Consider the following 7,533-nt stretch of genomic DNA (forward strand, 5'->3'; position numbering starts at 1 on the left):
GTGGTAGGGGGTATAGGGTCCTATTGAAAAAAAAAAGGCAAAAATGAAAATTGACCAAAAAATATTTCTCTCAGCTACAGAACTAATTACGGATAAAATCGGCAGATTTGAGAAAAATTGTTGTATTGTTTACTTAAATTTTATAAAATGTATTTTTTTATTAAAATAAGGTGGAGGGCTCCGTGGCACTTATTAGCCATTATAAATTAAAACAGTTTGATTAACAATAGCATCAAGCGTGCAACCCTCTGAATGACGTATGTCATATATATATATATATGTATGCAGAGCAGGTCCCAAGGTTTGAATTCCATTCGACCAGTGACCACATATGTGCCTATACCACACACGTGTACTACATAGAGCGTGTATACGCGGAAGAGCAGGAAGGGTGGTTGCGATTCGGGGTGCAGAAACGAACCCCTCGGCACTGTGGGAATTTGTAATTGCACGGTGGTGCCAGTGGGGAGTTTTAGCTGCGAGAGAGAATCGGAGCGTCGTGCTCACAGGGGTGGTTTTTACTAAGGGTTAGGGTAGGACCTGGATACGGGGATTCCCCGGGAAAACTGATTCTCCATTACGGCATGCAACGCGCCCGGCATACAAAACGCCTACCGACAATGAATCCAGTCGAGAGTGTCAAACCGAGAAGACGCGGCAATTTTATTTTTTATTCAAAAAAATTAAATGATTAAAAAGTTTCAATGTACGAAAAAAAAATCAAATTTCTCCATAACAATGCATGGATGGAAATTCATAGCGTGTGGAAAGTGAACGTATGAAAGGGAAGTTTCTCCAATTTATTTAGTTCAAAGGAACGCCACCAGGGAAAGGATAAGAGTTATCGGCTGCAAGGATCTCGACCGATCCGAATTATTAGTTTCGGAATTTGACTATTTTCAAAGTCAGTCTGTCTTGGGGCACCGATCGGGGCGTCTCGAGCTGCCTCGGGCTCCTTGTTTACAGTTTTTCTAGTCGCGTTTCCTATACGGCACAGCAAGTTTTCGCGTTGCTCAGTATCCAGAAAATCCTACCGATTTCCTACGCGTCTTTCGGTGGTCCAGCGTTGTGCTACAGTGCAGTGATCTGTGGGAAGTCACTTGGATGCAGTTCTGGACCTTCGCGTAGTAGCCGAATCAGCTCCGGTGAGTACTTTTGGTTTATTAATCGGTGGAGGGATTTTGATTTTACAGCTCCGCTTCGGTCTGCTACGATTTTCGATCAATTTATCTGTTTCCGGTATTATTCGGAAAAAAAAAAAAAATTGGCTGGCGCCCGTTTGGCATGCAGATACGTGGACCAAGGATGACGTATGCTAGTTTTCGGATTTTCGTTATCGGTATCGAGTTAAGAAAATACGTTACTATATATATATATATATATATATATACCAGAATGCTTTTGGTCATCACAGTTCGACCCTAAATGACGTATAAGAGTCTCTCCTTACTCCGAGCTAGTCTATCATCCTTTTTCATCCAGAATGCTTTTGGTCATCACAATGCTAGTTTTCGGATTTTCGTTATCGGTATCGAGTTAAGAAAATACGTTACTATATATATATATATATATATATACCAGAATGCTTTTGGTCATCACAGTTCGACCCTAAATGACGTATAAGAGTCTCTCCTTACTCCGAGCTAGTCTATCATCCTTTTTCATCTGTTCGTACAGCATAGCCATGCTTAAGATTTTCATCTCTCTCGTGTTCACACATATTCAGCTGAACCATCCACAGCCTCCTTCTCCCTGTTCGTAGACAAGCTCTCCTCTGGCTCTCCCTTCCGCCATGTTTCGTGACTGGCTTGTCATAACCACATAATCGTATAGACGGTTCCAAACCTGCTTCTCTCCCATCCCTTCCCGCTTACGTTCATTGAGACCTCATTCATATGCATACCCGGCTGTATAGGAGCCACAGTGTAAAATAGCTTATTACCCTGATGCCGCTTAAAGAGGGGTCTCGGTCAGGGTAAGAGTACACGGGGATCCACGGATTAGACCTTCCGGAGACCGTAATAGTAATTTTTTTGAAAAATAATTTTTTTCATAATTTTAAGATCTTATCATCTTACTCGATTAATTTTAGAATAAATTTTCTAATAATTAATTAATTTGGATGCCCTTATATGGCGACCAATTAGTTAATTTAGAGAATTTTGTGAAATTTTTTAATTTTTCTTTTTCTCAAAGTACACTTATTAGTTTTGAGGATGTAACGAATCTTCTGGAAATTTGATAGCGTTGCTTCGCGTTAGGATAGGGTGTCAGGCGGAAGAGAAAGGAAAACAAAAAAAAAATGAAAAGAAGAAGAATCGGTGAGGGGAATGTATTTTTGAATGGTTGACAGTAAGTGTGGGTCTCCTGGGAATCATTGAATTCACAGCTTCCGGTCGGCTTAATACCTCCAATTATAAGACATTGTCCCGTTACGAATCCCCGGGCCTTGGTAGATTCGATTGTCCTCTTCTTTCTTGAGTATTAGTTGCGATTTATAAAACGTGTACAGTTGCTTCGCACAATCGACACAGTTGACACAGTTGACACATGTCACTCAGAATAGGTAAGAAAAAAAAAAGAGAACTGGAGCCAGTTGCGTGTGAGGATCGAAATGAAAAGTCCTTTCTCATACGTCGCCGGTAACCCCCTGTAAATGAAAAAAAAAAAAAAAAATTCACATATATTTTGTATAAAAAAAAATCAAAAATAAAAAAAAACAATAGCTCGAATTAAACGAATTCGCTGCTATCGACCGAGTATAAATATCGAAATCCTTATCAGTATCTGATCTGTCATTATTATTTCATAAACAGCATATATATATATATATATATATACCGAAAGATAAGAGAATATTAGATAACGCTCAGAGAGCCGAGTATTACGATAAGGCTTATCAGTCAAGATACAAATTGATAATTGCACGAAAGAAAGACAATCGAATAATTATTTTTCAAATAAGTCCAAAAAAAAAAATGGTGAATCTATAGAAAATCAATATTATCGTATAATCAGGTGCGAGGATACGTGATAACCGATGCGCGTGTAGTATCGATGGACTTATCGTTTGTATACCGTGACAGGTTTACCACAACGTCAATCATGCAAAAGGCGTTAAAGTAAGAATCTTTTACGAGGTGCGTTCCCTGGACTTTTACGTTTGTACAGTTGGTAGAAAAAATATATACAGATATATACACCTCGATGTACTCAATTACGATAAGTCAAGTGACTAGAGATCTAAAGTATTCTCGCAGTCGATAGTTGATACAGGTATGCAGACGTGAACGTAGCGTCCTAGAGTCCCGGAGCGAGGAAATGTCAAAAGTCAGCGATAGGCAACGGTAACGCATGTAATAATTCATGATAATTTTTTTAACAGGGAATTTAATTTTTACAAAACACTATATAAACTTTTTTTTTAACTTTGAAAGTCCATAAATTACAAGCAGGTATGCCAACGTAATAGCCATGATGATTAAGCGTGCTATAAAGATCAGCCTTAATCAATATGGCTACCGATGATCATGGTGATCCTGGTGGCGCAGCATCATCTGGCGGACTGTCGAGAATTAACCAGTACGCGACATTATGATCAGTCACTGTCTCCTGGACGTAAAGCGCGTCGAATTCAGGGCAGGTGTCTGCCTCGGGGATTATGACTAGGCTGCATTTACACGGGATCAATTTCGCGCACGTGACTTGATTCAGCAAAAAATTAAGAGCGCACCGTGCAACCCCGTTGAGGTTGGTATCACTGGTGTGGAGCGTGTAAAAAAAAGGCCACGAGTAAACGATTATACGTGCACGTCTCTCTTACGCAATAAGGCGTAACAACTTTGTACGCGAGAGTGCCCAAAACAGCCGGTACATATAATTACATAATATGCCAATCTGCATTATCTATAGTTAGCATTAAAATAATCTGGCTTATCAAAGATACGGATAATGACTCCGAGTCATTTTGAATCATTGAAATTACTGATATTTCGCTAAAGTATATGCTTACCGGTGGTAATTTACGTGTCCGTAGGTACCGAGTATAGGTAGGTATATATGCATACGGAGATGGGGTTAGGAAAGGGGATATCGAAGATCCAGGTCGACGTCACAGAGTTTCGGGCGAATTCGCATTGAAGAAGGGAAATACATTATACGCTGGCGACGAGCCAAGAAAATCGGAGAAATCCTAGCCCGCAGTGTACGTACGGTACGCGATACCCGATATGGGCGAGTTCACACGTGGCTAAAGGTATATATCCACGTACGTGGATGCATTTGGTTAGGTACTTACGGTGAGGATAGGTAGTTTCATGTAAACGGTGGGACTGCCCGTTCTCTCTCTTGGCCATAACTGCGGCTCGGCTGCCTTCGTAAACTTAATCTGCTGTATACAGCAGCCCAGCAAACGACGCTGTGGATTGCTGAACTATTTTCATATGCTTCGGGACATTTCGTCTACGCCTGCACTACTGGATCACTGTGACAGCACGTTTAGGTTATGTTAAAAGACTGCACTCTGGTAGGTGTATCCTTGTATTGCTCGGGGAGGCGCAAATATCTTTACCTACCTTCCTCTCTGCCATACCGACGACGCCTAGTGGGCGCCGGGAGGATCGTGTTTCCACTCGTGTCCTGACTGTCGTGAGCATTAATTTCCATGGCAAATCCGCCTTCCTTTGACAGAGCACCTTTTTCTCTTTCTATTTTCACATTTCTCTTAACCTTTTTGTTACTCGAGGCAACGCGAGTCTGTGCGCGGAAACGTGCGTGAGGAAATACGGCGACGGAGTCTCGTTACTTGTTGCTTTTGACGATCACTTTTCTTGGTAATCTCGCGGGACGCTCGGTAAACGACACTGGGGATATTACTTTACTAGGGAATTATCCCCCTAGCGGGAATAATACGAACTCGTACCAGCTGTCCCTTGACGTTCAATTGGAATATCAGTGTGTGCGGATTTAGTTTGGATTTATTTATTGCAACGTATTTAATACTCGTAAGCGCCATTAGCTGGCTTGCGGTTCCAGCTTCTCCTTCCTGGGACAAAAATAGCCAAGAGATTGCGATTGAGTCGCACGCCGTGCGGAGTCGTATTTACCGTCGTTTAATGTTCCAGGAATCTTCGTTAAACTGTCCAGACGTAATGCGTCGGGTATGTCGTGAATGTCCCGTAGGACGGTGCCAAGGGTCAATCTCTCTTGGTGCGATCCTTGCCAGTGGTAATCGGCGTCGTGTTTTACTGCGCGAGTGAGTGAAATAACGTGCGATAAGGAGAGACAGACAGCGGATAGTCCTGAAAGGTTTTCACCAGTCAGTAAGTACCTAGATAGGTAGTTCCGAAGAGTTCTCGAAATAACACGAGGTGACCTCGATGTTCCGCGGTTCGGCAAGCTCGGTGGTTCCGTGGTTGGTCGGTTCGCTTGGCTCCAAGCCCGACGTTCTCGCTCGACCTTCCTGAAGCCACGAACTGGCCGTTCCCTTCGTCTTGGAACAATCGGAACCGCGGTTCGGGAATTCGTACCCTAACCTGTGACGCGTACGTGTGACTGCGACCGTTGGCAGGCATCGAGAATAGAAAATAAATAATGACTCTCGAGACGATCGTAATACCATTACGTGGCTTTTGTAAGATTTTGTTTGAGTGTTCTTTTACGCAACGTAGAAATACGAAATAGGCACACTTTCTCTTGATGGCAAATGTCATTGGGAATCGATAGGCCACTGCGGATATATTGGCCAAAAATATATTGCGCGTTAGTTTTTCACGATCGGACTGTATGACTGTATGTATATATTTATACGGAAAGTATTTATAGCAATGCCGGAATGTATTTCGGGCGGTTTTATGGCATTGCGAAAGGGTGGATAATCGCTTGCAGATTTCTACCGCAGAATTGCAAACTGCCTTTACGTTCACTTCGGTATGTGCGGCTGGGTCTGCCAGCCGAAGGCAAAAGGCAGGCATTTAATCGGCTGATCGATCGCCGAGGCCGCTGCGTCCTATCGCCAGGTTAACGTAGATTAGGTTATGTTACCGGTGCGTTAACATTTTTTTTTAGTATGGTATTCGTGGAACGTGTTTAGAAGATTTTTCCTCGATATTTTGAGTGTAGGTAATTTTTCTTTTTAATTTTAGACACGCTGCGCTCTGGGTATCATTTCTTTTATCTAAGAGGACTGCTATTTTTTTTGTTCGATTTGTTATCCTGCGCCTGTTCGGGATCTACGGAAGGATCACTTCCTTCTATTCTGTTACGTGAATAACGATTTTATTCTACAAGGAGTCTGCGGGTCTCGTCTTTCCTTCCTTCTCTTACGTATATTGTATCTGAGTCCTGATCCTGACACTTTAGCCACCTCCTACTTCTCGCAGCTTCAGGACTTTTCGCAGGATACTAATACCTGCTTCTAACCTTGTGGTCTCCTGGTGGATCCTGGCAGTAGCGCGTGCGGGAGACACGCACTAGGAATACGCCGATGGAGTTCTGGAAGTATTGACAGGACTTACAAAAAAAAATCATCGGATTTGAAAAAAAATAAGTGTTTACAAAAAAAAAAGAACTCGTGTCCTCTTAGAACTTTTTTTTTCGGCAAATATTAATTTTTTGTAAAAATCCGAACATTTGGCAAAAAAATGCCATTATTTTGTACGAAAAAGTTTTTTCGTTGTCAAAAATCGATTGTCGACGTGTTTAAAAAGTTGATTGTTGCGATAAAAAAAAAAGAGAAATCACGCAATAATAAGAATCCAATATAAACAAGTGTAATCCCATTTTTGTAATCTCGTCGAATAAAGCAGCAGCTTGCCTTCCATTAGGCACAGCACAGAGCGTAGCGACGCGTCACTGTACGGTTAGTAAATGCATTTGCTCATTACCCATAGTACCTAGTGGTCGTAGGGGGTGAAAACTCACCCCGTACTAGGGTAACGCCAGGATGCTTTGCCCTGTCACCCCTGTTGCGTTTTATGTCATTGGGCTTTGAGGGGGAGGGGGAGGGGTTCACAGGAGGCAGAAGGGTCGACCGGAATCGTAAGGGCGCTCGCGGTGTTTATCGACTGCGTCGCGTGGCGCCGGCGCCTATGTCACCCCCCATTTTCATCTTCTCACACCCGACAGTCCCGCACCATCGTCCAGGCGCCTGGTCCTTTATCTCTCCTGTCTTAAAGGCACCCTCACAACGTGAACCGCCAGTGCGCTGCACAAGGTACCGGTCATTTCAAAATGGCGAAATACCTAGACTTGTCCACACGCCCAATAAAAAGGGTCGTAATAAAAAAAATTCAAGCCAATGAATTGTCAAAATTTATTAAAAAAAAAATACAAAAATCGAGTCGACGCGTCTAATCGTAAAAAAAGGTAATTTTACTTCGCTGTAATTTTATTTCAGAATTTTGAATTTCAAAGAAAAAAAAACAAACACACGGATCGCGCAATCCCAAGAAGGCCGTTTGGATAGTTAGAAGAAGTTCGTTCTGGTTGATGGTACATTTTTTGGATAGGTTGGTAATACTGGTAGTGCCCGGG

The 7,533-nt window shown here is 42.4% G+C and overlaps 1 protein-coding gene and 1 long non-coding RNA gene across 2 annotated transcripts in view; one reads left to right on the forward strand and one right to left on the reverse strand.

The window, feature by feature from the left end:
* The first annotated feature begins 913 nt into the window (after positions 1-913).
* LOC107271606 (ras-related protein Rab-37) overlaps positions 914-7,533 on the forward strand; it is a 54,860-nt gene continuing 48,240 nt past the window's right edge. The window contains exon 1 of the mRNA XM_015747807.2: positions 914-1,145. The gene's annotated coding sequence lies outside the window, so the exon portion shown is untranslated. The remainder of the gene's footprint in view (positions 1,146-7,533) is intronic.
* LOC107271608 lies at positions 2,317-4,532 on the reverse strand. Its single transcript, XR_001538705.2, has 2 exons — positions 4,298-4,532; positions 2,317-2,650 (listed from the first exon to the last, which is right to left on the reverse strand). It is a non-coding gene; the product is annotated as an uncharacterized LOC107271608 (long non-coding RNA).

Source organism: Cephus cinctus, unplaced genomic scaffold (assembly GCF_000341935.2).
Source record: "Cephus cinctus unplaced genomic scaffold, Ccin1 Ccin1_scaffold0997, whole genome shotgun sequence".
In the NCBI taxonomy this organism is placed as follows: Eukaryota; Metazoa; Arthropoda; class Insecta; order Hymenoptera; family Cephidae; genus Cephus; species Cephus cinctus.